Here is a 5,492-nt window from a genome sequence, read left to right as displayed (position 1 = left end):
AGGACTGTTTCCTGGGAGAGTAGACTACAATGCCAGCTGTTCTGACTCACATTTAAAGGATTTGCCACTGATCATTCAAACACGAGTTTTGAGCAGTGTAGAGTAGTGCTTGTTGTTTGTCGTTTCTCTGATCACAAATGCAGACATGGTTTTATTTTTACACGGCACGATACGCAACGCAACGCGTAAAAAGACAGTATGAGTCATTATAATCAGTACTTATGACCCCACTGGATGCAACAAATGCCTCGTTTATAATGGGTTTTTTTGGTTTTGTCTCGTCGCGCCGCGACACGGCATCATATGGTAAGGGGCGTGACATTTCCATGACACACTTGAAGTATTCGGCCAATCACAACGCACTGGATAGCTGGCCAGTCAGAGCACACCTCGCTTTTCAGAACGATGAGCTTTGTAAACATCGACGCGTTTCAGAAAGGCGGGGCATAGAGGATAAACAATAATGTACAGTATGTGGAAAATAATGTTTTTTTTTTTATCTTAAACCACATAAACACATTTCATTGCACCAAATACACAAAATAATGTTATTTTTTTAGCAACGTCGTATGACCCCTTTAGAATCAAATGCTTTTGGAAAGTAGAAAAAAAATAAATTAAGGAAATAGTATGCAACATTCATATAACAAAGACAACAAAATAGTTTAAATCTGTTCTTTAGAACAGTTCTTTAAAAAAACAACCAAAAAAACAAATACACTTGTTAGTATCATTACTAAACTAATCAATTATATTTACATGTAACTTGAACACTGTAACGCAAAATCTTACCACACAGTGTAATCATTCCCACAATGCAGTAGTGTCAGCCATCTGATTGTAGCTCAGCACTTCCTCTGAGAACAATAAAACACTGAGCCGTGTGAATACAGGTCCAGTGCAGGTGACCCAAGATGAGGGTTGAGGCGTCTCAGCACCAGCAGGGAAACCCACCCCCCTCAGACTTAAGACTCCCTCCTGCCTGAGCTCGGCAGAGGGAAATTTGCAGCAGATGTGACTTCAAACGGCAGAGCTCCCGGCAGGATTAGGGCACTGGATAAGACCCATCCTCCGGCTGCCTCTCTGACCTCTGTCTCACTGTCTTTCTCCGCCAAGTCGGCAGGAAAAAACAAGGACCCGCTTGTTGCGAGACCCTGTTTTTACAGCTTGCCGAAGCTGTCTCGCTCCGCCGACTGAAACATTGCATTCTTTGACTGTCCTCTTGTGAAAGATGCTCGGGCCCAATGAACGCTTGCTCTCTGACCGTCTTGTGAAGGTGTTTGTAAGTGCAAAGGAAATGAGGAGCTGAGAAAGATCGGGCTTCAATTAAAAACGATCGGAAGTCCTTATATACAAAACTGCTCACAAATCTCAAAAATTTGTTCAAGCACAGGGCGAATGCTAAAACCATCATGCGTGTCATTTCACAAAAGTCATTTAGATTTTTGACATTGTGTTGATTCAGACTAGACCAATATTAGTCATTTGACAGGCCAGAGAGGCACCAGAAATCGATTACAACGCATAAACATGCAAATCTACCAAACCACATATACTGTAAAAGTGCAATGCATGCTGGTCTGGAGTACGAGTGGGCATTTATCTCTCTGTGTAGTGCTCCGATTGTGGATCGGGTCCAGAGGGGTGAGTGAGCAAGGGCTTTGATCCATATTTTAAGCTTTGCCTCCCAGACACCCACTGAGTGCTCAACCAGCAGAATAAATGTGACCTGAAACGTATTTCCAGTCAAATCTATCTGCAGTGGAACATTTTTTTTTTCAGATGTGATATCAAAATCACGATATGTGAATCAAAAAATATTTATTTTAGACTGTAGAATGATACGTTTAGAAACAGAGATGCTATCAACCACACAGTGTTGTTTGCTCTCAGCTACTGTATACAGATTAAATAATAATAGCATAACTGCTGGCCATTGTGACAATCATGTTACAGTTGAGGAACAGTCTTAATGAGTCTACAAATCGAAATAATTTTCACACAATAATTATTTAAAAGTAATATTAATATATATTTTCTTTAAATATATGAGCTTACTTTTCGTGTTTTTGTTTTTACATACAATTCAATGCAATGTAATATCAATTTAAATATATAAATTATCTGTATTCAAATGGAATAAGCATGGCCAGGGTTTAAACCGTGGAAGTGCTAAAACTACATGAAAACCCCATTTATACAGTAACTATTGTGCAATTTTAGTTATTTCAATTATACCTTGCATAACTCTTAAAATTAGTCATTCTTTGATACTACAACTTTTATGTAAATAATGCCATTGTATGTAAAATTAATGCTTGTGGTTAGTGGGAATTTCGATTCACCTCAGTGAGTCATTTTTTTTGTTTTTTTATCAATTTTGAATCAAAAAGATTCTTTAAAATTTGACATATGATGCTATTTTTGGCCCATAATTCTGGGAATGTGAGTCTTTGAATCATTTACTCACACGATTCATAACAAAAACAGTCATTCATGACCGAAACAAGTCTTAATATTATTTAATAAAATGTATGTGCGGCTCCAAAAGAGTGTTTAAGTATCCTACACATGACAATAAAACAGTTATCCCCTCCCCTCCCATAAAAGATTTGTAAAAAAAAAAAAAAAAAAAAAAAAAAAACATGTAAGGTAAATTTTACTCTCAACAATTTTGGATTTCTGAGACATGCACAAAAAAGACGACACAATATGGCCATTCAATTTCAACTTGAAATTACATTGTGAGCATTTAATTCATTTGATTAATTTTTATTATCATGATTAAACAAACCCCTAGGTGCTTTCAGCCACAAAGCCTTAGTGTGGTCTCATTAAATATTTAGCATTTAAAAGTCCTGGATACTGACATGCTGCAGTAGAGGTAGAAAAAGTCTAAAAGTGTGATATAGGTGGTCTTAAGAAAAAAAAAAAGATCTGTGCAATTTTCACAGTGTGCCGGGGAATATAAATTGCACACAAGTTTTCGTGGCAGCCCTTTGAACACTTCAGACTAGTAAAAGTCCTATGCGCAATAGATCTGCATTTGTTTATTTGAGTGGCTGGCTGCTGAAGGGCCATTTGGTTCATTAAAAGCAATACAAAAATAAAATAAATTCCTACACTTGCATAAAAGGAGCTGTAAATTGTGCCTCTGCCACTGTAGTATTATGAAACTGAAAGGCATGACCCAATACTTCAGAAAACCTTCTGCTGTGTGAGTATTGCTATCCATTCTGGTAATGTAGCGCTGTGTCTCATACTAATTAACAACATACAGAACAAGAGAGCAGCATATTGTGAACACAAATTCTGGTATTAGCAAGGATACTATGAACTAAATATCTGATTCAATTATATGGAAAATGATTATGTGGTCGCTTGACCTCCATTTCCATTGACTTAACAATAACTATATTATTACCCACACCCACAGACAATAACTTTGTATTATAATTATGTCACCTGTTACTTTAAATGCTTGCATTTTGATTGACTGTCAATGTTTTTTATCAACATTTGAAAAAAATAAATGTTCTGAGTGTGATTACAACAATATCTTTCTTCTATGTTGCTGTCATTGCAGATGTGGTGTGGATGTCTCTATTGTCAAATAACTAGAATGGTTATTAAAAATGTATAGTATTTATGTGTTTCAGGAAAACAAAAAAATATATATTGTGAAGAATGTTTAACCATTTTTGAATTTACAGTAAAAAAAAATTTGTATGTACATACTGTAAATACTTTTCGCTGTTTTTGTTTTTTTTATGGTGCATTATGTGAATTTTTAGAGGCTGATTGCCCGGGCAGATTACTTATTATGAAACCAGGCAGCCAATTGAGACACACCAGGTCAGCGATTGCATGTAAAATATGGCAGCCTATCATTTTACTTCTGCGTATTTTTTGGGTTCAGTATATAATTCATTGTCTGTATGGCAGACAGATTTATGTTGAAATGAAATTATGTGGACTGAGAAGAACAAAGCAGTCAATCACTGACATTTAGAAGATAAAAATAAACAAAAAAAGACATCTGGAAAGTCACTAAAAGGGCTCTTCACAACATGACACGATGGAACTCCGATACTAGGATCAATTTATTTTCAATAAGGAGGGAGACACTCTCATTTCTCAATGTTCAACGATTATAATTATCTGCCCTTCCTTGTCATTTAATCTAACGATTGTAAATTGATTGCCAAATCACCCGGGTCCTAATAAGTGTGTGGAGTTTTGCCTCCCACTGGATATAGGCCGACATCAAGCTGTCCCTTCACTGTCGGCTTCTATTTAAATATCATGTCGCGTTTACAGTAATCTGGCCCTAATTAAAATGTATAGTCTGACAGAGTGCAGTATCGGCACATTCTGTGCGTCTTTCATTCCAGTGAGTGAATAGTTAATGAACGTTACGCTGCCTTGAGCTTTGGAGAGAGGGAGAGGGAAGCTGTGTCTGAAATACGCTGCCTTCGCTGACAGTAGGCCTATATGGAAGTAGGAAGGCAACAAGGCACACAAGTATACAGTATACATACACATTTCTGTTAATATTGATTGGTTATTGCTTGCTAAGAATTGTGGTAAAACTGGCGCCTGAAGGAACGGTTGAAAGGAGTAAATCAGTTAATGAATGCGTTTTCTTTTATTTCAACTCATGACTGAGAAATAAGCATTGCAGTCTCTGAATATTTGCTTGGAAATCTCTAAAGCTGACTTGAATTTGTTGTACATTATTAGACATGGCATTATTGGAAGACTGTCTGAAGGCAGCTACCTTAGAAGGTGCTTTCATACAAACACGCTGCCTGTCAAGTCAATGACTAACTGGGTAGCAAGACAGCTGTCTTTGGTTTTCAAACACGGCAGAAAGAGAAAGCGAGATTCCCTTAAGTTTGCCTCAGCCACCTCGAGACAATGGAGAACATCTGGAAAAAATGATTATTACTGTGTGAATCGGATACTGCAAATAAACGTCAAATTCATGATAGGTGCATAGCAGGGTAAAATTAATTAGGTGTGAGTGTGGGTTAAAGAACTTTTGAATTCATTCAAAAGCTCCAACTCAATTCATTCGTGTATTGGACATCGCTGCTTCTTTCATGAACGCTCCATGTTAAAATTTTCAGTGAGAAACGACTTAAATTTTGACTTAAATCTTATCTTTCCACTTTTATGGTATTTTAAAGATGATTTGGCATATTGAGTCTTATTTATTGTGAGGCTTCACAACGGCAATTACATTTAAAATATATTAAAATGGAAATATATATAAGAAGAGAGATATAAACACGTTTATAACTAGCAGCTGTGATAAATACATTTGCAACTGGAAGAATGAATGCATACATTCATTAATGAATGAATGAAGAACAAAAACAAAAAAAAGCTTCCATACAGTTAGGTTTAGGGGTGGACCTTATGGCCATAGTAGCCATAAGGCTTTTTAACAAAAAAAAAAAAAAAACAGACACCTCCTAAAATAGTTA

The 5,492-nt window shown here is 36.5% G+C and overlaps 1 protein-coding gene across 1 annotated transcript in view; it reads left to right on the top strand.

The window, feature by feature from the left end:
- LOC107701229 (leucine-rich repeat transmembrane protein FLRT2-like) overlaps positions 1-5,492 on the top strand; it is a 40,623-nt gene that overhangs the window by 27,287 nt on the left and 7,844 nt on the right. The window lies entirely within an intron of this gene.

The sequence above is a fragment of the Sinocyclocheilus anshuiensis genome, unplaced genomic scaffold (assembly GCF_001515605.1).
Source record: "Sinocyclocheilus anshuiensis isolate Anshui unplaced genomic scaffold, SAMN03320099.WGS_v1.1 scaffold2096, whole genome shotgun sequence".
Taxonomy (NCBI): domain Eukaryota; kingdom Metazoa; phylum Chordata; class Actinopteri; order Cypriniformes; family Cyprinidae; genus Sinocyclocheilus; species Sinocyclocheilus anshuiensis.
The sequence above is the reverse complement of the archived record's forward strand: the minus strand, read 5'-3'. Positions and strand labels throughout refer to the sequence as shown.